The following is a 27,579-nucleotide window of genomic DNA, read 5'->3' on the forward strand; positions in this document are numbered from 1 at the left end:
CAAGTATCAAAACCATATCAGTTTCCCTTCTTATTATTAAACTGCATAAATTAGAACTGACTACATGAGTAACAAGTACTTCAGCTCTATAAAACTTCCCACACTGACTTGCATGTGTTCATTTAAGCTTGGAGAGATGGAACAGACTAATCAGAGAGGATATTAAGTCTGCTTAATTTCCCTTGGTTTCATGGAGATATAGGTCAAATAAAACAAAGTCAGATAGTTAGTTTGACCTCTTGCAGAGGAAAAGCCAAAGAATTCCACCTAATAGTTTTTCTCAAGGAGAGATTACTTCTTCCATTAGGCTGGTGACTATTATCATCACTGTTTTGCGTAGGATAGCATGACCCCTGGAATAGAATTCTTACACTATTAATGTAACTCCCCATGACCAGATAGACACAGGGGTATATCATCACTCATAACATTAAATCAACAGTAGTACTTTGGTTATTTGTGAGTTTTGTGTTGTTCTTTTTTCCAACCTAAATTTACAAGAAGTCAGAGGGCATTTGCTGTCTTGCTGGAGATCACTGCTTTTGGGAACATTAAACATTTCACTGCTATTTAGAATTATGGCTTCTGCAGACCCTACTGTCGTTCTGTCATTGCTGCCTCTGTGCCTTCCCTTTAGGTGGTGGGTAGATCTATAATCTATTACGTTCTGCAAATGCACTGCCAGTGTACTGTCACTTACTAGTCTACTGTAGAAACCTTTCTTTCAACAGTATCTGACAAGGACTGGGCAACTAGTCAAAGTCGTTCCACTTTGGGGCCTAGGGAGGATATGCCTAGGAGATCTGAAAGGAAAGCCAAATGGTGTTCTCTCCTCAGTTCCTCCAGTAATGACAGTGCTAGGAGAGCAAGGAAAGCAAGAAATAAGCAAAAGCTGGAGTTAGTGCAATAAACCATTTGAGGTATTCTTAATCAGCAATGTTTATTCCAAAAATCATAAGCATCTTTATGGATATAGACAAATTAGAGCATTTTTTTAAAGTAGCTAAGCTTTACCTATTAACAAATAACTTAAAAAAATAAATTTAATTGCTTTGGATCTTCTGAAAATTCTGAAACACAGAATGTGTGCAGCACAGTCAACCTTTTTACTTTATGTTCATTATGAAGTGAATATATATATCATTTACAAAATGAGATTATCTGCCTTACTTCCTAGGCATCTCTAGGATTTTTACAGCTAATTTAGTGTCTTTCAGCTCTTACCTTGATAAAAGATGCAGCAAGTCCAGCAAGTCTTTAAGCCTTGTGGATTTGCCAGCATTGGCAAAGACCATTACAAATACACAGATAAACACACATTAACACTGCGTGTTAATATCCAAGGTAGTCAAGAACTGCTTTTCATAAAATCACAGCTCATCAGCAATTAGCTGGCACACTCTTAAGTTTTCCAAAGTAAACAACTCACATTACGTTAGATAGCTGAATGAAAACAAATTATATATATATATATTGGAGCCAAAGACCTGTTAAGAGGACTTGTGAAAGTGCTGCTCCTCTTGTTAGCTGCCAACCCCAACAAGCTTTTCATCAGGTTGCCAGCGAGCAGAACCCACCTTGCTGTGATGCAGAAGAGAATGGAGGTGCCCAGAGGATCGCGAAGCAGCCAGTAGGTGGTAGCAGCTGTCGGTCACTGCTAACCTGAGCTGGATGCCCGCCGACAACCTACAGGCAGAAAAAAAAAACCAACAAAAAAAACCCCACTTTGCTTTTCATTAACAACCACATGAGCCATTCAGCCTCCCAGGAGAAACCTGTCCTCGCCTTTGCTATAGATAATTTTAATTGATAGATAAAAGTGGGTTTTTTTTTTTTTTTTCAGAAGTAAGGCTGACCTACGTAACAGAGTTTTTAAGCTGCGCTGGACGTCGATGTTCACAGTCGGTATTTTGGGGGGAAAGTACCATTAGGGCAGAATTGCGTTGGCAGAGCGTGTGAAAATGGTCTGAACAGATGGAAAGACAAGGAGAAAAAGACTGCCTTGTCTATCCCTGGTTTTGGAAGGAGGCAAGTTGATAGAACAAGAACAAAAGATTTATTACATATGTGCAGAACTTTCAAAACTGAGATCTGTATCCCCATGTTTTAAAAACCTGTCAAGAGTCTCAAATGTTAATTATTTTTATATGGAGGATATAAAAAATGCTGTTATTATGTTATGAGGAATACATGAAAGCAGTAAATGCCTCAGTGTTGGAAAAAATAATGCAAAGATTTCTTTTTAAAGGAATACTCTCTGACCCATGATAACTGTTACTGACAGAAAATTATTAGCTTGAAACTACAGGATGTGTCTTATAAAAGGAATTTGTAAATTTAATAACATAATTTCTGCATAAATTAAAATATTTTAATAGAACATACTTGCTAAATAGTTGGAAAAAATGCTAATTGAGGGAAACATCTGCTCTGAACAAGAGCATTTACCACAGGCAAAGTGCTTGTCTGCAGTGGCAGTTTGCAAGAGGAATAACAGGATGCAAAGCCTCAAACTGTATTTTTACTCTGACAGGGAGTTTAAGGATATGGCATGTTGAGTTTGACATTCGTCGTGTCCCTGATTTCCATATCATACTTGCTTAGTTTTCACAGAAAAAAAAACTGAAGGAGGTGGGAAGGAGACGTGGCAAATGATGAGATGACACTGAAAAGGGATATATAAGTTAGGCTGTATTCCTCAGGGTCTCTGCTTTCTTTATTATCACCACCAATAAAAGATCTTAGGCACATCTGTGCATCTCAGTTTTTCTCACAAACACCTATGTCATGCTCACCTGCTGGCTGTGAAGAAAGTACAATCTGCTTAGTGGTCCTACAAGCAGCTTTCCATCAAAAAAACTGGCACATGATGCAAATGCAAAACAAAGAGCCTCCGACAGCCTTCCCAGGCTGGGATGGTTTTTCAGAACTGCCAAGTTATATTGGTTTGGGATCTTTTTTCTTTTTTTTTTTTTTTTTTTCACCCCTTTCAGAAAAGCAGCATCTCTGTCCCTGAATAGACCCAGAGAGCAGAGCTGCTGAGTAAGAGGGCTGAGAGCTGGTGTAGATAATAGCAAAGCTCTGCCTGCCATTTTCACATCCCTGCTAAGCTGTCTTTAATAAGCATTACAATTAGCTTCTGATAGCTGCTTGGAGGCCTGCATGGAGCAGGCTGGTTGTCTGATTATGGGTCTTATTAGTGAGTTGTCTCCTCACAAAACTGCCTTCAGAAGTGACACCCTTCTCAGCAGCCTCCGTGGAAGCAAAGGATTGAACCCATTCAGAGACTGAGCAGCCCATAAAACCCATTCCCTAAAGGACACAATAACAAGAAAATAATATAAAGGAGAATGAAGGCGTGAGGACAGGATGACATAGAAGAACCTGCGCTGATGCTAAATGGGCCATAATTGTCATAAGGGTGTTTTTTCGACCTCTAATCTACCAACCTGATCATTTTCTCTCAGACTAAATATACTTAGAGCTAGTTTTGGCAACAAACAATTCTCACGCCAACATCTGCAGCTTTTAGATATGAAAAAAAAAAAGAAAATAGCCTCCCTTTAAAACTTTGATTTATTCTCTACAATAAAATAAAATTATGGTGTAGCTGAAAATAACAGCAACCCACAGTTCTCAAATACCCAGTAGAAACAATCTTGCTGGCTGACCCCTCGCCTGTGTTTCCTGATTCTAGTGTCACCAAAATCTAGTTATAATGATATTTTCTTTATTAAATTATGTGCTTCTGGCAGGTATGCTCTCTTTTGTAAAGGACAAAGACTATAATGCATGATCTCAATGCAGTTAAACATCTAAGTTGTCCTTAACACACACTTTGTGAAGAAAAGAAACAATACAAAAATGAAACATGTGCATGCATCAAATCAACTAAGCTTATGTTGTTTTTTTCATTTTCTTTTTTTATTATGTTATGCTGTGTGTGGTGTTACTCCAGGCATCATCAAGGACTTCTCAAAAAATTCTGCATTTATGGAATCACTATTTTGTAACCTCCAGCTGAGAAAATGCTTGTTAGTTTCATTTAAATGTGATCATTATTTTCCTTCCCACTCTGCTTACATACTTCCCAATAAAAAGTCCCTCGCCAGAAGTAGACAGATAAGTAATTGCAATGGTGGTTTTTTTTGAAAACTTATGGCACATAATTCAAAGTTTAATTCAATCAAAAGGCAAAGCTGACCAATTTCCATTCTTCATCCTAGACATCAAATTTGTCTTCCATATGTGATCTCTATCATAGAAGCATCAAACTGAATACAAGGCAGGACTTTTTCTACAAATGTCCTGTATTCCATAACATGTCTGTGTTAGATATACAAATATAGATTTGTACATACTCACAGACAGATCCATACGTACTACAAATCCTTGGAGTGCCATTATTTTCAGCAGTTATTGGGGGTTACATCAGCTAAGATCTTGACCTATACTTCTGTGTAATGCAAATGCAATACTCTGAAATTGCAGTGATGTAGGCACTTCTAATAGGAAATAATTATGTTGGCAAGCCTGCTCTGAATGGTAATGTAATAATAGTCTCATTCTCAGCTCTGTAAGAACAGTCCTCAAGGAAAGATCAAGGATTCACAACAGCATAGGCAAAATCAAATTTCACTGTCCCAGGAACGAGGACAAAATTTTGCTGGATAAGGAAATGCAGTTTTGCAGTAGCTTTTGACACTCCATGCCTGCTACAGCTGTTTACTGAGGATGTCTCCCAGCAGCAAAGGGACCTGATGCACTGGAGGGTTGATAATAGGGATGGCCATGCAGGCAGTGCTATCATCATATCTACCTACTGGGGAGGACACAGCAATACCCCAGTTATGGCATCCTTATAGCAGGACAGATTGCTCCTATAGGTATGCCCCAGGTGAGCCAGAACACCTGCCATTCAGAAGGGCAGGAGCCACTCTGACACCAAGAATATCCTTCTCATGTTGTCCCTTGCTTTCCTGGTACGAGTTTTCTGCTGTCATCCCATTCCTGGACATGGCTGGTCATGCTGAAAAGTGCCCCAGAGCATATCTGTAGGACAGCTCTCTAGCAAACTGAAGTATCTTGATCAAGAGTAGAGTAAGCTCCATTTCACATGAGAGCAAAATGTGTATGAGGCTTTACCAGCCAAGTGAGACAACCAGACAATGTCATCTGACAGAAGTGGCCAAAACCAAAGTACACACCAACCCTACAGGGATTTATTTCTGCACTGAATCATCTCACTTTCTTATCTCCAACAATGACACAAACCAGAGCCATGAAAACAACCCTTCTCAGGCCTTCTGAAATGTTTGAATTTCAGGGTTTCAGCTCACTCTGACCTTTAGTGAAATCCTGACATCTGCAAATACAGGCCTTTCACATGCAAATAAAGGGGAGTAAATAGGGAGCACAAGCATTTTGGAAATGCTTTGACATAGTGGGCACTTAGACCAACTTGTTCTTTGGTCACTTATTTCTCTGCATTTAAGAAATGTTAAGACATATGCCATGCCACCTTGTCAGGACTTCTTCCCCTCACTACTTATGTGCCTAACAATTTAGATGAAAACATGCTTAAAAGGGTTATTCACCAATCCCCCTGCAGGCTTGAATACTTTCAACTCAGTGTCAAAGGATGCTAGAATGAGAGTGATCCTCTGCCCGGTCCTTTTCACTATACAAAACATTCAAGTAGAGGGTGTGTGAGAAAACATGGATATGACTGGTGTTATTGTAAGGCATGCAGTGTTAGCAGCCTGTGGTGGGAAAGGGTTCTGCTTAAATTCTCCCATGGTGATAAGATTTTCCTGTACAGGCAGCACATTTCCAGACCCCATGCAACTTCCCACCTTCACCACGTAACACACATTTCCCCTGCACAAAATCCTCTGGCACAGCAATCACACCTTCCTCTCTCCTCAGATGACAACCTGAGTGTCAGCGTTATCTCAGGCTCTTCATATGATGCTTTGGTCTTTACCATTTTAAAACAGAAGTTTCCAAATAGCAGGTTCCAGACAATTTTTAAGCATTGCTAAAATCTCAGGAGCAATTATGATTAGCCTAGATAACCTAGGTCACATTTAAGCAGCTTCTCCTTGGGATACTGGATGCATTACTGTTCCTCTCCCTTCCAGCTGGCTTCCTTGGTTAAATCACGGATCTTGTTCTTCAGTAACTCTTGCCATCTAGTTCATTGAATATTATTGAAATGTTGGTTTTAGCCCAGAAAACACCATGGACTCTGATTTTTTAGCTAGATTTTAATTTTCTCTTTTATGCAATTCACAGCAAGCATAATTTCAAGAGCTGAAGATCCTTAAGCAATTCAGTTTATTTTTGTGCTTTTGATACTAACAGATTCATAGTCAGGTCACTAAGGACTGAAATGACTACAAGGTCTTCTCCAGGGAAAGTCTATCAGTAAGAAATATTCTTGGAAGAGTTTTAACCTTTCCTAACCACAAAAACATTGTAAAATTCCATCTTAGGGCAATATGTGACTGACAGCTTTTTCCATTTTATTGCAATAATCTTGCAGTCCTGCTTTACTATACATCTTAATCTTCCACTTTCTTCTGCATTATTGGATTGAGATCACCACCATCAATAAAGAAGCAGAAACAGCATCTACTTATATTTATCAGAAGGAAAGAATTTTTGTTGACAGTGATGAAGAAAGATTAAATTCTTGTTCACTTTCAGCCTGGTTCCTGGGGATTTTTCTGATGTACTTTAATCTGGTGGATTTTCCAGGACCTATAAACAAACTAAACTAAAAATAAAAAATAAAAAATATATTTAAAAAAAACACCCAAAACCCTGCTCAACAATTTTTTTCATTCACTTTGCTGTGTAAATCTTCCCTATATGCTCTCTCATTTCCAGATTAGAAATCAGTGCCTACATACCAGAAACAAATGTTTCTGGACAACACCATAAAATATGAAGATGGCCAGGCCACTTATTACATGGATGTCATGATAAGTGACTGAGTCTATTATTGCTGTTTGAGTTGGCAGAGAAAGCTATAACACATCCATGTAAAGGGAATTATTTCAGGTTTGATTTAGCAGGGGAAGGAAGGAAAGAAAGAAAGGAGGAAGGGAGGAATTTGCAAAAATGCCTGTGTGTCCCAAAAGGGTTTAAATCTGGCTTATTCTTGCCATACAAACAGGTCATAAATCTGAAGAGGAACTGAGCAACATTATCTGCAGGTCCTTATGGACAAAGTTTATATTGGATGTAGTGATCATGAGTACATTTAGGGGACATATACTTCTGTTACAGCTCGGCATGTCCTGACCCTCTCTTCATCTTGCCAAGTCTACTGTGAATTTGTGTAGCTGGTGAAAACATAGACAGATTTCAGTAACACCCAAGTTCAAAAGATATCATGAAGATTTCTTAAAAACATTTTGTTTGATTGTTTTACTTCTTTCCTTCTCCATTTTACCACCTTTCGGATTTCTGTAGAAAGTTTTCCTTTTCCCTCTTGATGTACTAAGGAAAGTCTGTCAAACTCTGGATGTATTCCCAGAGGATGCTCTTTCCCTAGTGCACACAATCCCAAAAGGATTGACTGCCCAAATAATTTCATGTTCTTATGTTACAGAGTTCTTACCATTGAGCTTGAGATGGCAAAGTACATGGGAAACTTAGTTTTACCTTTTCAGTTATGGAAAAGGGGAACTTAGGCCAATATTAAAAGGCATCTTAGAATATCATACTCTTGAAATATCCTGGAAATACATGCAATACCTGGCTTCCCAGTTAAGCTCTAACAGAGACAAATACTTCTGTTGGTTTTACTGGTGCAACCCAACCGAATTCAGGAGTTAACAAAGTCAGGAAGAACTCAGTCTGGAGACTCAGTGAAAAATGGGAGCTTTTTTCACCATGATTGAGTACCTCATATAAGCACTTTCATTTCTAAAGGACACTCTGTCAATAGGAACATATGACAGTGAAATATTCTGAGCTGGAAACTTTTTGTACCCACATTATGTAAATGCCAGCCAGAGGAGAATGTGGTTCCCTTATGGCCAAATTTTTGTTTGGGATCAGAGGATCTCTCCAGCTGCCTGTGCAAGCAGTTTGGAGCAATAGAAGTGGATCTACAGACCTCAGGAGTTAGTGCAGAGACTCTAATCTCTCAATAAAAATATTTCTGAGTATTTCACTTCGTAATAATTCCCATCTGACCCTGTGGACCAAAAACATATCTGCAGCTTGTGTGCAGTAGGTGATCTCAGCCATCGCTTCCACTTCAGTTTCAACCCAAAAGATTCTGCTTCATGAATGCTGACACCATTTCATGATACAAATCAAACCAAAGCAAATGGGTAAGAGTCTGATCTTAAGGTAAGGAGGCTTGTTGAAGGTTTATAAGCAGCAGAAACACATCCAGCTTACTAATTAAAATATTTCATTTTAAGTATGCAATGCCTATCACAACAATGGCTCCTTTGGTGGTAATGTTTGTGGTTTACTGCAAGGTGTGAGATGAAGATGATGATAGAGGGCTGGACTACATCTCCTGTGAAAACAGTCTGTGAAATTTGGAGTTGGTCATCCTGGAGAAGGCTCTGGGGCCTTCCAATACCTGAAGGGGACCGACAGAAAAGCTGGAGATGGACTTTTTAGAAGGGCATGTAGTGATAGGATAAGGGGAAAAGTATAAATAACTGGAAAATTTAAACTGGAAAAGGATAGATTTAAATCAGATATTAGGAAGGAATTCTTTGCTGTGAGAGTGGTGAACTGGCACAGGTTGCCTAGGAAGGTTGTGGCTGCTCCCTCTCTGGAAGTGTTCAAGGCCAGGTTGGATGGGGCTTGGAATAACCTGGTCTGGTGGGAGGTGTCCCTGTCCACAGCAGAGGGCAGGAACTAGATGATCTTTAAGGTGCCTTCCAATCCAAATAATTCTATAATTCTATAATTACTATGCATGCATTTAATAGGTCAGTTCCTCCAAATCTGTCTGTGCTTTGCTTGATTCAACACCCAAGGATGGCTCAATTTTCCTTGCACTTTCTGGCCCCAGTATTTATAATTCAAGCCCTTGGCATAATTAGATTCCCTGTTGGAAAATACTTCATCAGAGATTGCTCAGAGCAGCAGAGATCCACCAGTGCTGCTTCCTCTAGGAAAACTTACTTTGGGGTAAGCTTGGTTCTGCACCAGCCAGAGGTTAGTCCCATCTTGAGTAACCTCACTGTAGCATGAGAATAACAGGGTCTGTTCCATAGCATATATCCAGGTTATCATACTAATATGTCATTTGCTGTTGTTCTGATTTTGTTAGTCTCTATACATCAGCATTAGTCAATAGGCTTGTGTTCATCATCCCAGATGAAATCTGATAACACTCAAAGTTCTAGCTTTCACTTTTTTCCTACAAGCTGATAAATGTCACAACTCTATGTGAGAAGCTCCCCTCCTATATTTATCTATTTGTTTGTTTGTTCATTTATTTGATATTGCACTATTCTATATGTAGGACGATTTCTATAAGACTATAAAGATTCATCTTAAAATGAAAAATTGCTTAGGAAGTTCAGAGCATCTGAAATCAGAAGATGAGAAAAGAAACCATTCTGCAGGCTTAATTAAGGCTTTTGCTAGCAGCAAAAACTATAATGCAACACGACAGTTATTTGAATGATTTTTCTTAAGATGACTATTTCTTTTCATTATCTAATTTGACATTAAGGTTGGTGCTGTGTGTCTAGCCTGCAAAACAAAAATAAAAGTTAATAAAACACATGCTAGAAATAGAATACAAGTTCAGAGGGAATGCTCTGGGGGCTAGGCCTTTCTCACGCTGTGGGGAGAAATACACTACCATACCCTTGTCCTAATTTTTTCACTGTAGTTTAGAAAAGGCCTTATGGCTAATATGTCACATCTAATATAATTTTCTATTTCTGCCTTGCATTTTATTGAACCTTACTTTTTCATATTATAACCACTCTGCTAGAAGGGTTATAGATAAAGTTGTGTCAGCATTTCATTATTAACGCTGGGTTTTCAGTGTTTTTCAAGTCAGACATTAAAATAATTCTCATCCCTGGCTTAAGACTGGTAGATATTTTCAACTTAGGTGTGAATCACTTGGAAAAGTTCTTAAAGAAACAGTCTGGCCCAATTTTTGCTTGAAAATTCTTTTTTGCTTCTGAACAGGGAAGCATAGCAGGATTTCTACTGAGTGAGGGAGCTTAAACTGCAGCCCAGGCAAACTCTGCTGGTGCTGTAACCTTCTTCTCACAGAATCTCTTATTCTGAGTCCTCCTCCAAATGATGCCAGAAGACTTATGAATAAAAGAGTCCTGCCTTTGCAGGTGCTGAGTGCTTCTACCATACACAAAATGAGAAGATAGTGGACCACTCAAAGAGAAGAGTGTGCCTTCCTTGAAGAGGCAGCTGGCTCTACAAAATTAACAGATCCGCATAACTATCAGTACAGCCCAATAAATTCAGACTTGAAATCAGAGGCCAATGGCAATGATGTCTTTGCGACAGTGCTTTTAAACAAAACTGCACTGACTCCTGAGGTCTTGACAGGGGAGGAAAAAAAAAAAAAAAAAAAAAAAAAAGAAGCAAAACAAAACAAACAAAAGGCAAATTGTTTAACTCAAGCTCTCCTGGGAGCTTCACTTACAACACAGGAATAAATAAATAAATAAATAAATAAACACCCTAATTCTCCCTTGAATTATTGAACAATAGGATTGGTTAATGCCAGCTACACAAAGAAAATAAATAAGGAAGAATATGTAATGAAAATACTCCTGTCCCAACGATGTGCCCTTCTCCTGAGCGATGCAGATGCTGAACTGGAATATTGATTGACAGGTAATTAAGAAAACATATCTAATTTATCTGATGATTAAAGATCTAAGTATCTCTTTCAAGTGGATTAAAGGAATTCAAATATAAGTATTTCGTTTGTGAAACTGTATTGCTTAAGTAATTCTGTATTAATTAATTGCAAATTAGGTATTTTTGTTTCATATGTCTTAAACCTCAACAAATACCCTTAATGAATTAACTGATAATGAGTGTCTTTTTAAAGCAGATCAGATACTAATTTGAAGAAGCTTAATAAGTTCTTACAGCTGATATTGTCATTACCTATTGCAAGCATCAACAAAATAAAATGTTTTCCTTTTTTGTGTTCCAAATAAAATGTCTTCCTTTTACTCCTTTCTGCCAATTAAAAATTTTATAGAGATGATTCATTTAGTCCACGCCTCCAGTATAAAATTTTACAGGACAATGGCAGAAAGTCTTTGTGCACTCAATAACAATTAAAAGAAATTATGCCTTTTTTTTTTTTAGATGTACAAACTGAAGAAAAATACCGTGTTTCTGCCACTGAAGTTTGGAAAAGAGGCACAGAATCACAGAATCTTGGAAGGGACCTTGAAATACTATCTAGTCTAGTCCCTAAATGACAGAGCAGCTGAGGTCAGAAGGTATCTCTGGAGTCATCTCACCTGATATTCTGCTAAAAGCAAAGTCAAGCTCAAGTTGTTCAAGGCTTTATCTAGTCAGAATCTAGGTATATCCAAAGAGAGACCTCAAGTTCACATGGAGAATTGAAAAAATTCCATCTTCTCTGTGTTTCTCCAAGCGTTCTCTCTGTCTTCCTTAGGTGGCTTTCACTACACATTCTCCAACTTCGGAAGCAGATTCAGACCTCTTGTATTCAGTGTCCATATTCTTCACATGTTCTTTTCACCAATGCTTATGTTTATCTCTTCTCTGTCATCACAGTCCCTTGTGTTACTCCCCCTAAAAATTTCACTCTTGGTCTCTTAGTTTCTATATCACTAATAAGCAGATACAAGCTACAATTTCCTTAACTAAAGTAATGGCTTTCTGATGCCTTTCCATACCATTTCATACCATCAAGGTCAGAATACTTGTACATCAAATTTCTAATTTCTCCAATTGTTGAAATTTTTCATTAGAGTTCTCTTGTGGTATTCTTTCTCATATTTATATAAATCTTTCTTGTCCTCAAAGTTACATTACAATTTACAATTAAATTTTGACATTAAATGACTGCAGTGATGTGGGGAAAACAAAAAAAACAAAACAAAACAAAACAAAACACCACAACCTTCTAGCCAAAAAGCTAACATCTGAATGTTAACCAAAAAAACCCAAATAAATATTTTGATGAAACATAGAGAGGTTGGCAAAAGGAAATTAAATATCAAATGTCTCATCTCCACAGTTCATGACCATAATCTACTTTCCATTAACTAAATGGCTACTCTAAGGAAGACATTTAGTCAGCTGTGATAATAGAAAGGTATAATTGCCTCAGAGATTCAGCCATCTCACCATAATGCCTGCCCAAAATAAGATGAACTACCTACTGCATATGCTTCTCTCTCCCTGCCTCCAAACCTGGGAATCTCCATCCTCTCTGAAACCCTACTGTCTGTGTTTTGAGTTTTATAGCCATTGACTTAAAAAGACCTTGAAAGGGTATTTCTGACAGGAAATATCTTGTATCATCAAGTCTCTAGGACCATGCTGTTGGCTATTGTTCCTAGACACAGCAAATGCAATCTGTGAAACAGGCTTGGCAGAGCAAATATGTGTGAATGAAACTGAAAAATCTTTATGCACAATCAGTGAAACACAGAAGAGACAGAAGCAAGGCCAAGACAGACGGGAAGGGAAGGAGGAATTTGCTGAAGGTCAATGCAGAGAACAAGCATGGGCTGAGCAAAGAAGGATGTGCATTCAGAGCAGACTTCTCCTGAGTGCAGTCAGTCAGGTAAGACACACAGTTTGGAGGTAAAAATATGATCACCTGCCCAAGGCCAATATTATCCAATTCATATCATTGTCCAATACGATGTGCATCCACTGCCTTTCCACAGAAAAGTGAATATAAACCTGCTGACAACAGACTGCTTCTCTTACACATCTTTCATAAATTCCTTTAAATGCAGGATACAGACTTGCAGGGATCTGTGACTCAAAGCTGCTGATTAGAAAGAACAGCACTGTTAGGTGGCCCACAGGCACCCCATGGAGAGCAGCCTCTCACTGCATGCTGCAAGAGAAAGAGAACAAGACAGACGACTGATATAACTTTCAGAGTCTCTCTTTTCCCACAGATTCACTCCAGTGGGATCAATGAGAACACCTCCCCACAGCCATGGGGTTCATGCTCTGAAGGACAGGGCTGCTCCCTGAATCCTGATACAACTCACCAAATCTACACTGAAAAAAGAAGGTGAAAGAAAGAGACTAATCCGTTTCTCCCGTATTTAATAAAAGTAATTTAATGTACATGCTCTCTCCATTAAGTGTTTACTATCTGAGACCTTCCCCCAGAGGAGAAGATTCATTTCCAAAAGCCTGTCAAGCTAAAAATGTGATACTTTTAAAGGGGAGATTTTAGCTGCACTTCTGATAATAATATATATAAGATCCCATTTTAGGTTATCTTACTATGTTTTCATGGATGCTTTGAGTGTTTTATTTTAAATGTTAGACATTCCTTAGACCGAAGTATGAGGCTTGGCTTTTAGCAAGCCAATGAAGATTTTATGCTTTTAATCACCATCTGTTGTTCAATAAATGTCAAATTGTTCCTAATGCTATTCTCTAGCATATGGGTTTTTTAATATGATTTTGTATTCTTTGTTCATTAGTGGCAATTGAAGGCTTGTCATATAAGATTTTCATTTCTTATACTGTCTTGATTGCAGTTGGAAATAAATACACATATTCACTCAGACACACACACACTATAGAGGAATACCAAAAGCACATGAAATTGTTTGGTTGATTGTTTTTTTCAGTGGCCACAGTGACTGTAGTACTCACAAAGAATATAAAAGGAACAAGATAATAGATCTCAGAAAAACTGTTGAGAAACATCAGGATTGTCAGCCTGCACCTTCCGATCAGAAAGATGGAAAGATGTTTTAACGGGAAATACTCTATGGTACAGTGAGGCTCAGGGTTTGAAGAGGACTTTGAGCCACTGAAAGAAAATAAATCAGCTGTTGACTCAGAAGGTGGTTTGGATGTCACAGGAAAGAGTCAATACACCCTGAAACACCATGTAAATCCAGACTGATTGTACTGAGATATCCGATATGAGAAGATTTTCTTCTAATCTCAGCAGAGAAAGCAGATGTGAAAATGAACTACCTTTGATGAGCTACTGCAAATGTCAGCAAGGAAGAAGAAATTCTATCCTGCTCTGTGATCCAGGATAACAGGTCATCTGCTAGCAATTAGTTAAATAGCATACTGCTTTCCTAAAGAGTTTTCCAAATACTTCAGGACTCCTTTTTCTGAAGAATTTTCTTTGCAGTCATCAAGGAGAGATGAAATACCTTTCAACTGTCAATGTGCTGTTAACAATCTGAGCTCCATGTGGCACATCTGATTGTTTGGGTCAAGTCTGAAATATTCTCCAAAGCCTTGGGAAACCATATGAGAAGCTAATTGGGAAAGATTAAAGTTTCAGTGCTAGAAATACAGAAATGCAAGGTATGTCACTACAAAAAAGCATCTTAACTAGTCAGGCTGCTACTGTTTAGACCCTCAAGAAGTATAAACTATGAAAAAAACAAAGCAAGATGCCTCATGAACATAGATAACAAGACAGTATATGGCCATAAGCAAAATTCAGGAGTGTAGCTGGAATACAAAGCCTCATTCCAGAACTTAAAGTCACAGCTGTGAGTCAGAGTAGGAAAAACTTATTTTTGAGCTAGAAAACAGGAAATAGATTCTCAAACAGGACCTGAACAAGCCCTCTGGTATCACAAGAGACTGTTCAGACTAGTCCCATCAACACAGCACCATCAGCCAAGTTTTATCATTCCTTACAGATATTTGTCCAGCTTTAAAAAACTTCAAAACATGTTAACCTCCCCACTCTCTTCCAGGCTTGACTGTTCTTCCAGTTAGAAAACCTTTCAAAATCTCAGCCATACTGGTCTCTTGCTTTAACTCAAGCTTGTCACTACTTGTTTTATGGCCTGTGGACATGCAAAAGAGTTCATTTTTTTCCCAGCTGACTCAGCCCTTTGTCTATTTACTTCTACCCTCAGTCTTTTCAGCACCATCCATCATCAGAAAAGAAAAAAAAATGGAAGAACTTAAGTTTTTTAACCCACTTTCACACCCAGGACATGTTGAAATTGGCCACGTGGGCCAGGGGAAGTAACATTTCACATGGTGAAATGGAAAGAAGCGTCCAACAAAGAGGTAAGAAAATGCTAGCAGAGAAGCTTCTCAAAGACTCAAACACCCCAGCTATTTGTTACTTCCTAAATGCCCAACAGGTCATCAGATCCAAAGAAAAGGCAGGTGACATGCCCCAAACCACAGCCAGGTGGCCATATCCACTGCACATGGCAAAAGCATCAACAAGGTGATGGGTATATTGCACACACAAAGCACCCCCGAAACAGACAGCACCCCCAATTTTTCCTGCCTTTTTAGCTAGGCCATAGCCACAAACAGATGAAGCTACATTTGGACTGCTGCAAGAGCCTGCCTCAAGGACCTTTTTGGTACATTTAAGGTATAGTGATGTCCATCTCACCTCTCTTCTCAACATCCTCAGTCTCCTGGTAGTTCCCATTAAGCTCAGTTGGTGAGGAGAAGCCACATCCCACATTTCAGTGATGCTGCCATTGGACATGTACAACAGCAAATTTGAACCATGGATAAGGTTTTGTTGAAAATTAGGACAAATTAAGCACCTATTGTACACTAAATTTTCAGAAATATTCCTGAGGTGGCTAAACACAGTGATAATTTATGAAGTGAGAGGTGATAAGGGCCTAGATGGGAAATAACTGGAAAGGAGGGGAAGAGGAAAGGACCACTGTTATTGATACTGTGTAGGAAGAAACAGAAAGTCTTTAATATGATCTGTGTATTGGGATTTGGAAATAGGATTCAGGTGAGGAAAAAAAGGTTTTGCAATGCCCCGTGGCAGAGGAAAGGAAGAGGGCTCCCAGGGGAGGTGGGGGGGAAAGGAGTACTAAGAGCTTCTTTTTGTCTGCTTTAAGCTTCTGCTGATGGTTTCAGAAGCATAATTGCTTCTAAAATAGTCAAATTAGGCATTATGAATATATTATCTCATGCATTTAGGCCTCTTTTTCTGCTGACAAATTCATAAAACAATTGTGATTCCTGCAAATATATCCACTTGAAGCTCAGAAATTGGTCTAAAACCCAATCTTTACAGCACTGAGAGAAACACCTCTGCAAGTTCAGCTACATTAGTAGGTCACACAGATCTTCCATCAGACATTTGTCCTCTCTCAGACACATGCACACACTCAGTGAGCACATACTATCCAGTGCCTATATTATGGCAGCCTCACAAACGTTTCTCAGCTTGCAAGACCAATTGCCATGGAAATGTTGTGACAGTCCCCTCGAGGCAAATGAGTGGTCTACACAACAGCATTTCTGAGCTCAAGAGGTCCCTTTTCAAGGCTATATTGAATTGAGTAAGTCACACCATTACTGTGGCAGTCTCAAGACTGGCAGTGCAAAACTATACAGTGATTTGCCAGTCTTAATCGCTTTTCAGCTCTATGCAGCAGCCCTCTGGAAGTCCTGAGACATGCTTTTCCAACACTTGTGCAGTATAACTGAAGCATCCATTGTTAAGGGGTTGTTTTCAATTTTTCTTAGCAGTCCCCTTTGTAGCAGGGTCAGCTTTTTAAGGAGGGCTAACACTCCAGTGTCAAAAGGACCCTGGTTTTTGAGAAAAAGATCCCACAAAGTAAAAAGAATTAAAAAGATTATTTAAATCAAGTAATATGGTACTATCACAGCTCAGATTATTTCTGTCCTCATTCTTCAACACAGATAACCTCTCCTATTTAATACGGCTTTCAGTTTTTTCATGTCTCTTTTAGGGCTTTCAGATTCATCCCAGTTCATAAACACCATCCTATATGGATGTATTTTATATAGGAGCTGAAAAATTAAGCTTTCAGTTACTGCTTTTAACCACCACTCCTATCAGGCCAAAGTTCAGGAGCATTTGAACCAAGGAAGGGGATCTTGATGGATCCAGCTGTATGGATATCCAACTTAGAGCAAAGTTTTTGTTTGTCCACAGTCCTACCCACCTGCCAGAATGGAGGATATTCCACATCTAAGGTCTGGTTCAATGCCATCTCTCTCTGTAAGGAGATTAACTGCTTATTAGAAGTGTGAGAATGACAATCTGGGATTTTAGGAGACTTGCTCAGGGACAGAAATGACATAGCATAAGTAGGAATATGACAAGGACTTCATTTCATGGTACATGTCAGTGCTGAGTTTGAGGGAACATGCCCATAGGAATGATGAACATTTATTCTGCCCTGACATGTTTGCTGATGCGACCAACAGCGCAGAGCACTGTGGTGACAACACTGATGTGGGGATAACAAATCCCTAAGAACAAGGCTGAAAAAGAATTCATTTCCCTTAGCCTGCCAAATGGCCATTTCCACAGTCACAGCCCATGACATCCACATGGAGACCTTCGAATTCAAAATGCACCTGCAAACAAACACCCTGCTCATCCCTGTTAGGAGATTATATAGGCTCTTCTTCTTTTAAATCAAAGAATAACACTGACAGCAAATGAGAATAACTTTCCCTAAGGGAACTCATTCTCATAATTCACTCACAGAACCTGCCTCCTACGTTGTCACCAGACAAGTCCTTCTTCACCAAGTGGCAATGATTTCCAATGCCAAGGCCCAAGCAAGCTTTGCCTCCCTCTTCCCACTCAACAGAGCTATTCCCAGACCTTCAGTCTACAAAGCCCATGCTTTGCCACCCTGAGATGAACAAACCTGAAACAGTCATAGAATTGACTGGGTTGGAAGGGACCTCAGAGATCATCAAGTCCAACCCTTGAACCACTACCGCTGCAGTTACCAGACCATGGCACTGAGTGCCACATCCAGTCTCTTTTTAAATATCTCCAGGGACGGAGAATCCACTACTTCCCAGGGCAAAGCTCTTGTCATGACAAGCTCCATGATTTTGCCCTCCACCCTCAATCACAGAGGTTGTATCAGCTTAGCACCTCCACCCTGTGCTTAGCCAGCACCAAACTCCATCCTGTTTCCTATTGTTCCAAACTTTCCTGTGCCTATTCCCAGTGTAGGCAGATTCATGAGAGAGAGGAGGAGAAGAGAGAGAGAGGAGAGGAGAGGAGAGGAGAGGAGAGGAGAGGAGAGGAGAGGAGAGGAGAGGAGAGGAGAGGAGGAGGGGAGAGGAGGAGAGGAGAGGAGAGGAGAGGAGGAGAGGAGAGGAGGAGGAGAGGACGAGGAGAGGAGAGGAGGAGAGAAGTGAGAGGAGAGTGAGAGGAGAGGAGAGGAAGAGAGGAGAGGAGAGGAGAGGAGAGGAGAGGAGAGGAGAGGAGAGGAGAGGAGAGGAGAGAGAGGAGAGAGAGGAGAGGAGAGGACGTGTCCATCTTAAAGCCATGGGCCTGCTCAGGTGTCCCTCCCTCAGAGAAATGTGTTAGCTCCACATTTAAAAACATGCAAGAGGAGGGAAGTGGAAACCAATCTGGACATTTGTGACCAGGCTTGGATCTGCACTTTTCTGATGGTTCAAATTTACCTTGCTTGCCCAAATCCAATATTGTACTTCATGAGACCACTCATTGCTTAATATTATAAATCCACCAGTGCCAAATAAATGTACACATTCTCATTGATTTACTAGAATGACTGCCAATGAAATTGCTTCTTCACGTCTTTTTGTTGTCTTTCTTAGCTCTGCACATGTAATTTTCCTCTCTATTGTACTTGCTCTGAACTCCACTTTGAAGATCTTTCCCATTTACTGAAATACTAAACAGTCACAACAATTTATTTGCACTTCTATTGTGCCTACCTCTCCCCTCAGAGAATATCAACACAAATTACAAACATCAGTGATTTTAGCCTCCATTCATTCCAGAGTTATACTCCCCAGCCTAAGATGAGAAAACTAAAGCGTGACTTGTCCAAAGCCATATAGGAAACTCACTCCAGAAATCAGTGGTGTCTTAAGGATGCTGGAGGCCATGGGTACTGTGAGCATGTCCAGGAGAGACACTCTCTGTACACACAGTGAGAGCAGCTCACTGAAGCAGGAGGTGTGGATTCACTCCATCTGAGTCTCCAGACTTGCAGAGCCACTGCCCAGGAAGTTTCAGCTATTTACCTGCAGGGCTGCTTTTGAAGGAAAAGCCCAGAACTTGAGCCTTATGGTGTCAGAATTTCAGATGGCACTGCCAAAAGTGAGAACCCAGTTCCTGCACAGGAAAATCTGCACCCGAATCCTGCAGAATTTTTAGGCTTCAGCTATGAAAGCAGTAAACACAACCACAAAATTTTTCATTTTTCTTTCTTTTCCTTCCTTCTTACTACTTGGTTGGAAACTATGTCATTAGGCTATTAGAATAGAATCCAGCTTGCTGATCTTGGCTCCCAATTAAAGCTTTAAATATTAATTTTATGATGAGGCCTTTGGAAATTAATGTTTCAGTTCCTACACAGAAAAAACAGAAAAGTGAAGGCTTCCATAGGGAGAATCTGTGTCCAACTCAAGTGACCCAGGTAGACTACATTTTGATTTAGAGTTTTTTTCAGAAACACTTAATCATTCCCAAGTAACTGCACAGAGGGCACCCATATGAAAGCTTAGGTAATTACTATAAAACTATCATTTAGGTAATTACTATAAAACCATCATTTAACAGTAGCTTAAAATTGAAGTTGAAGTTAAATACATAAAGTAGGAGGACTAGACCTTACATTTATCTTGTATGCCAAGTTCAGTTTCTTTTTGTTTTCAATTCAAGTGAAAATATAGTCCAAAATTATTTCTTTAGAAGTCAAAATTAGCTTCCATTCAGAGTCTATTCAATAAAAATCATTATATAGCAAACATTTATAATACAAATATGGGGGAGTTGATTTTTCAGTCATTCTTTTATGATGTTGAGAGTCACAGAGAATGAATTGTCATCTTCTTACAACTGAATTCACACTGTGCTAGTTTTATAAGTTGCCTGCTCACACACCAGACGTAGACCTAGCCTGAAAATATAGGTGAATAACAGATTTGATAGAATATGTTTTCACATGATAGAAACTATGTAAATTTGATTTGCATTTATTTGACATTTCATTTGAAAACACAGAAATGAAACTTTCAAAATGGCACAACATTTCATTTCAACATTTTCAAAAGGAAGCTTTTGCATTTTTTATTTTGAAATGGCTTTTTTATATCAAAATTGACCTCATTTAAAACCAAGGAGTTTCGACTGCATATGAAACACATGCTTTTACTTGACTACACATTTTTGTTGTGCCAGTATGGAACAAATCATATTATATTTGGGTCCCTGCATCCCCCAAAGAAACAGAAGAGATGTTCTAGCTCAATGTGAGTTGAACTAGGTTTTTTTTCTCAATTTCTTATCTCTGCCCTCAAATTGTACAGTCTATTACTTGTAATTTTCTTGTTAGAAACAAAACCCATGGGTCACATTCATCTCATACAATTTAACTCCCCACTAGTTGCAGCAGTGGACTTCTTACAATTCCATATAGATGTCCAGGATGCAGATTATAGAACAGAATAGCTGGGAATGGGGGGGACCTTAAAGATCACCTGGTTCCAACCCCCTGCATGGGCAGGGACACCTCCCACCAGACCAGGATGCTCAAGGCCCCATCCAGCCTGGCCTTGAACACTTCCAGGGAGGGGGCAGACACAATTTCTCTGAGCAGCTTGTTCCAGCATCTCACTACCTTCAAATTAAAGAATTTTTTCTTAATGCCTATTCTAAATATCCCTTTTTCAAGTCTGAAACCATTACGCTTTGTAACACATCCATGTAAAAAGCCCTTTCTTGTCGGCTCCCTTCAGATACTGGCAGGTTGCTATAAGGTCACCTCTGACCCTCCTCTTCTCCAGGCTGAACATCCCCATTTTCACCAGCCTGTCTTCATAGGAAGGGAGCTCCAGCCCTCTGATAATTTTAGTGGCTCACCTCTGGACATGTTGAAGGAGCTTTATGTCCTTGTCATGTTGGAGACTCCAGAACTGGACACAGAACTCCAGGTGGGGTCTCACAAGAGCAAAGGAGGAAAATCACCTCCCTCACCCGTCTGTCTCTGCTTCTTCTGATGCAGCCCAGGACCTGGTTGGCTTTCTGGCCTGCAAGAGCATATTGATGGCTCATGCTAAGCTTCTGATCCACCACCACGCCCATGTCCTCTCATCAGGGATGCCCTTAATCTTTTCTCTTCCAACCTGGGAAATGGGATTGTCCTGACCCAGGTGCAGAACTTTGCACTTGGTCTTGCTGAACTTCATGCAGTTTGCATAACCCCACTTCTCAAGCCTGTCAAGGTCCCTCTGGATGCCACCTCTCCCCTCCAGTGTGTTGAATTCACCACACAGTTCAGTGTCATCAGCAAACTTGCTGAGAATGAATTCAATTCCACTGTCCATGTTGCTGACAAAGGTGTTAAACAGCACTGGTCTGAGTACTGACCCTTGAGGAACACCACTCATCACACTTACCCATTTGGACACTGAGCCCCTGATCCCAACTGTTTGGGTACAACCAGACAGCCATTTCCTTATCCAGTGAGTGCTCCATCCATCAAATCCTCAGACAGCTCTAGACCTAAAGTACATTAAGGCTTCCTACTTTACCTCAAAAATCCCAGAAGTTCATCTTTAATTACCCATTCACACTGAAAAGGACCTCTGTTTTGAGGCTAAGCATTTACTGACTGTCTAAAGCTCTATTGCAATCCAGGATTAGGCAGACAGGTGACGTTCAGAAGACTAAATCTCTCAGAAAAGCTCAGTTTATTCTGGCCTGGCAGAAATTCCATGGGAAGTCAAACGTCCCTCTCACTGAAAAGGCTTTTTGGTGGCAGCCGAGAAAGGTAATGTAATGATTTAACGGTAATATTTGAAATTCACTTCACTGTGTTTGGACTTGTTCCTCCCACAATTGCCTCTCCCTTGTCTGGACTGAACAATCCCCCTGATGTGACTATGGAGGACCTTGAGATGTGCACCATATTTGGGACAAAATAATGCTATTATGATACAAATGATGCTGAAGAGCTGCCTCTGTTGTGCAGGCTACACTAAAAAATGAATGCAAAAAAAGATTAGATTCTGTGAGATCCTTCCTTGCAAGAACAATGTATTGTAAAGCAGATTTGCTTCATTTCCTTCAAAATCCCTCAGATAATGCAGGACAACGCTTTTCAATGGTTCCCACTATAAGCACTGCGTGTCTAAGTAAATGGGAACATGGTACACTTCAGAAATCATTGTAAAGAATTACTGTTTATCTGGGTAAGCAAGGGTAGTCTTGAGACCTGGTTATTCCCACTGATCCAAATGCATTGAAAACTCTGTTCTCATTTTCACATTCTTCAAGTAGCAAAACTTGACATCTGTGCAAAAACTGTCCCGTTGAACAAAAAATATGGCTGCTAGTGCAACTAAAAGGGCTAGAGTTTGTTGCTAATGGAACTTTCACCACATTTTTATCTGTCCTTCAGAGGAGTTTTTGGTTATTGTTTTTTTAAAGTTCCCACAGGAAATTTCAGCGGTTTTATCTGCACTTTGAGGGTCATGTAAAAGGTTGGGGCGTGTTTGAACGCTGAAGAAATTATTCAGAATGCAGATTTCTAAATGAGAGCAATTATTTACTCAGAACAATTGAGCCTGGGCATAAAAGCCAGGAAGCACATATACAGCGAGAGGGCTAGATGCCAGCTCTCTGTGCTTGCCTATCTGAGTTTCTGAGTAGCCATACCTCTTAGGCAGTGACTCTAATGAGGAGTGAGGACTTTCAGCAACGCACAAACTCCGACTGCTGCAGGGCTGTTTGCATGGACCATCCTGGGGTTTGCATGCTTGCTACAGTTCATGAAAATATGGTAGTTGGGACATGACCTTGCACCTGGACCTCTGCTCTAGCCTTAGATATCTGACACTGATTCTGACTGTTGTTATTTGCTCATCTCTTCAACACTAGAAATGCCACAGTCACAGTTATCCTGTGTAATTTGACAGTATCCTGGCAACAATTTTTGTTAAAGGATGACAACACTGAATTTTCCTAAGCATCTGTACCATCCTGTAAAACCTCACACACATGCACAGAGCACAGCTGATACCTCCCTGAAAGATTTGTATCTGTTTCATGTAAAGAAATGTTGAAGTCAATCATTGGTCATTCATGTAAGGAAATCAGTTGCCAACCATAGCAGGTAGCAGGCTGCAAACAGTGCTGATTTCATTATGCACAAAAAGCAGTTATTGAAATGATGGAGCATTCAGCTCTGCCTCCTAAAGATTCCCCACCACACAAAGCAGAGTATTATAAATGTTAAGAATGGAGGGGTACGTTTTCAGAGTGCTTTGCTCAGCAGTTTATTCTCCTGACTCTGATTAAAGTTAATGGGAGTCACGCAGCTGAAACCCCATGGATTGCACATGGCTTGATGACACAATACAGCTGCAAACGAAAGCAGGATTGTGAAGAGTCAGGTACAAAATGGCAATTTTTATTCCATTTAACCATCATCTCTTTTCCATCTCTCAGCACATTAACCACTTTTCTGCTGATTATATCCCCAGTGTCTAAAACTAAGCATTGCTCTTTGGAGCACCCTATCTCAGCAATAAAACCAAAGCCTTGTCAATAGACACTAGTACCTATGGTAATACCTATCTTGTCTTTTGTTCCCAAAAGTAGGAGGCTTTTTTTACAATGCAGGCTAATGCAGGATGGTTTTCACCGTGTTGCATGGTGAATGTTGCATGTTGCATAGACTACTAATAATGCCTCACCAAGATAAATGAAGGGTACACCATGATACCCAGAAATGCTCCACAGGTGCTACCAGTAAATCCTGTTCAGTGCGCTGTTTCAATAACATGATTTTTCACTGTATAAAATAAACTTGTGTGATTTATGGGTACAAAATAATTCTTGGGCAAAAGTGCAATGTGAATATATTTTACAAGCTGTAAACCCGTGCTATTTATTTAAAAGAAAATGTGCTAAAAATTTCCTTAGTGAAGTATTTAAGTGCTAGAACATTTTGGTCCCCCATTATTTCTCTTGAAGGCTGAGTCCAAAAACCTTGCTGTCTGTCACTCCCAAATCCTTTCAAAGCGAAGACATTCAAACCCCTTCTTTCTGTTTTACTAACATCCCTCTAGTTACAGTTTTCACTTTTATCCTGTTAATATCACCATCAGACTGCCTTGGACACACCACTTAGGACAACTTGTCCAAGACCTCACCATAGGCTGGCAGTGGAAAAACTTTTAACTCAGGTATATTTGATATGGAACTCAGTTTCTCTAGCTGCAGAAAAGTATATCCATGACCTGCCTGTGGATCATACAAATCCCCATACTGGAATCTGAAGCTATACACTACAAAAAATTCTATGCTACTAAAAAAAGGAGGATGAGGAGCCATGCTGGTCTGCTGATCACCCACATGGTGTTTCCTCATGCTCTGGCTCTGCTCTGAACCTCTCTAACTAGATTTCTTCAAGACTTAGCTATAAAAGAACTGGCAATTCTCATTAGTATGAACCAGTGTCAGTCTGTGCCACTTGGATTCAAACCTGTTTTCCTTACAGAACAGACAGTGCCAGTTATATTGCTGAGGATAGCAAAGATAAATTTTTGTGATCTGCTTTTGAATCCACAGTTCCATTTCCAGGAGGCGAATAGCTGCACTTTAAAAGCCATTGATTTATGAATCTAACTATATTAAAATGCTTTCAGGAAAGATGCTTTACGACAGAAACAGCTTCCTTGTTCATGTTTCTCCATATGGAAATATGAAGAGTTAACCCTAGATGAAACTGAAAATCAACAGAAGATCATTCTTGCATCTTGATGTTCTTATGCTGTGACTTTCACCCGAGACTCTGGACATCAATCCAGAAGATCAGAATAAGAAAAATAATTGTCAACCTCCTTGAGCCTGATTCTGTGCCTGCAGTTGCACCTCAGTCTCTGTGGACCACTTCTCTTACTGGCAATACAAAGGGGAAAACAGAAATTACTCTGAGCTATGGAAAAGAGAAAATGCTTCCCATCTGCCAGAGAGAACAGAACAAAGTTAAAGCCCCCCAGGCCCTCAATAAGAAGACATCAAAGAATCACTTCCAAAACATAATTCAGTTCCCAAAGATTTGCACTAAGAAATCCCTGCAGGAGATACCAATGCCAGAAGCAGTACATCCTGGCTCCTGTCCAGCATGGCAGGGTGTAGTGAGAGGGGGCATAGGGTGCACCCCAAAGTTTTTAAGGGAGTCGGGTTCCTGGAAGGGAAAAGACACCCCCCCCACAGTCAACACAGAGATGAATGCCCATATGTAAGCTCTTTGTTTGACTGACCAAAACCCAGCTATTACCCCATTTTGCAAAGCTGCAGATTCCTCAGGGGTAGAGGAGCTGTAAAAAGAATGCTTTGCAGAGAAAGAGATGTTTCACAACTTCCAGCTGACATTTTCTCCTTCCCCATTTATAAAGGCATGGAATTTAGCATGAATTTGAGAAGTATTATGGTATCTTCCCCTCTTCACAACAAGGTTTCCATGCTAAATTACTGTTAGAAAGAAGACTCTATGGCCCCCAGATAAAAGACACAATATGAAGAGCTAGCCATTATTATTTCCATTTAAAAAGCCAACTAATATCATCCCCCTTTAAAACATACCAAAAAGGGAGATGCAGAAAATGTTAAATAAAGATGCATTTGATCACTCCAAACTTTTCTGTGTTCCAAAGACCCAGCATCTTTAATGTCACTGTTTCTTGGGGGCATTTTTCATCACAATAAAACGATTCAGCAGGGAATGTTTCCATTCAAAATGTTTCAAATTGCTTTCCTGTCAAATGTATAAAATGCCCTGCATTATGCATAAGAAGGATTTTTACCTCAGCTTTGCTAGCATAAACAGTACTTCCAGCATAGGCAACTAATAGAACAGGTTAATGCTCTGGGGTCTGTTCATAATACAGATGGTAATGATTTGTGCAGCTTATGCATGTGCTTCCCTCATGGACGTGAAGAACCTGCCCTCTTTTATGCCAGCCTTTCAAATGTTGATCTTCCATCACACAGGCAAGGGCAGCAACCTTCCATTGCCTCAGCCTTTCCAGTCTTCTTTGGCCCACCCTGATTACATTAGGAGCTAATTAACTGAGTCACACAGGTGTACATAAAATTAACTAAGAACCCAGTGGGTAAAGAAAGCTATGACTCACTAGGTAAAGGCACAAAAAGCATTTCCATGTCCTGTTGCAGAGCTCCCAGCACTCCCAGCACTCATCCTGTCTGTGTAACCACACAGCACCACCACACAGAGGGGTTTGTCAGGTGTTTCCAGACAAGCTGGGTCATTTTTGTGGGGTTTTTCAGGTGTTTCTAAACAAGCTGGGTCATTTTTGTGACACAGAGATTGCACTCTGGAAGCACATTAGTCACATCAGCACAGCCTGCTAGCTAAGTGCTCATGTTAGCATCATGCTAGGACAGCCATCCTGTTTTTCAGCTTGAAGAAAGTGTCTATACTGCCAAGTGAAAGATGGCAAGGAGATTTCTGTCTTTGGTCCAAAAAGCACTGGCAGCTTTACATCATCTCGGCTTGGAGCCAGCACTTGAGTATCACTGTAAGGAGTTGCACTGCAGGGCACAGATGTAACCTCAGTTCCCCATGTAAGTTGGTGAGAGACTTGAGCTTCTAAGAGGAGGATGCAGAACAATTGACACACTGAGCCAAAGAGAAGAAAATGCCAAAGCTGAAGTCTACTAGTTAGTTGTCACTGGAACACTAGTAGTCAGAGCCAGACCCTACATAAATTCATATGGCTCTCAACTCTTGTTTCAGCACCAGCAAAGAATAATGCAGGGGCTGAAGTGTGGGGTTTGGGTGTAAATTCTCTATCTCTCCTATGAAAATTCCATTACTATGCAGGTAGACATGTGATATCCCTGGAGCCAGAGGCATAGCCACAGCCCAATTCTTCTGTGCCTTTCTGGTGAAGAAATCCCAGGCCTGGCTCCTGTATCTAAGACACCTTATACATCTCAAGCACAACATCTATAAACAGGTGCAGGAGGCAGACCATGGGACTGTCCGTGTTTGGGATTGCTGCTTGACCTTGGGTGCCAGCCTCCATCTTATTTCTTCTCTTCCTGTCTACTTAGTGTTTTTGTTTCAAACCAGATGGGGCCCAAACCCATCAGCAACAGAAGATGTGGTTCCAGTTCAAAGTGTTACACGCAGCATTTACAGGTAACCAGTCCATCCTCCTCAATAATGATGAAAATTAAAAAGAGATCACAACAAATTTTACAAGGTTTAGAAAACTTCAGCTAGGAGGAAGGGATGGAAATCTGGTTCTGTGTCTAGAAAAGACAAGACATTGTAGATATATGAAAAGCATTTTCCACTATGTAAGTGGTTCTCACACAGATGGGAGTTAACT

This window comes from Calypte anna, chromosome 1 (genome assembly GCF_003957555.1).
Source record: "Calypte anna isolate BGI_N300 chromosome 1, bCalAnn1_v1.p, whole genome shotgun sequence".
Taxonomy (NCBI): Eukaryota; Metazoa; Chordata; class Aves; order Apodiformes; family Trochilidae; genus Calypte; species Calypte anna.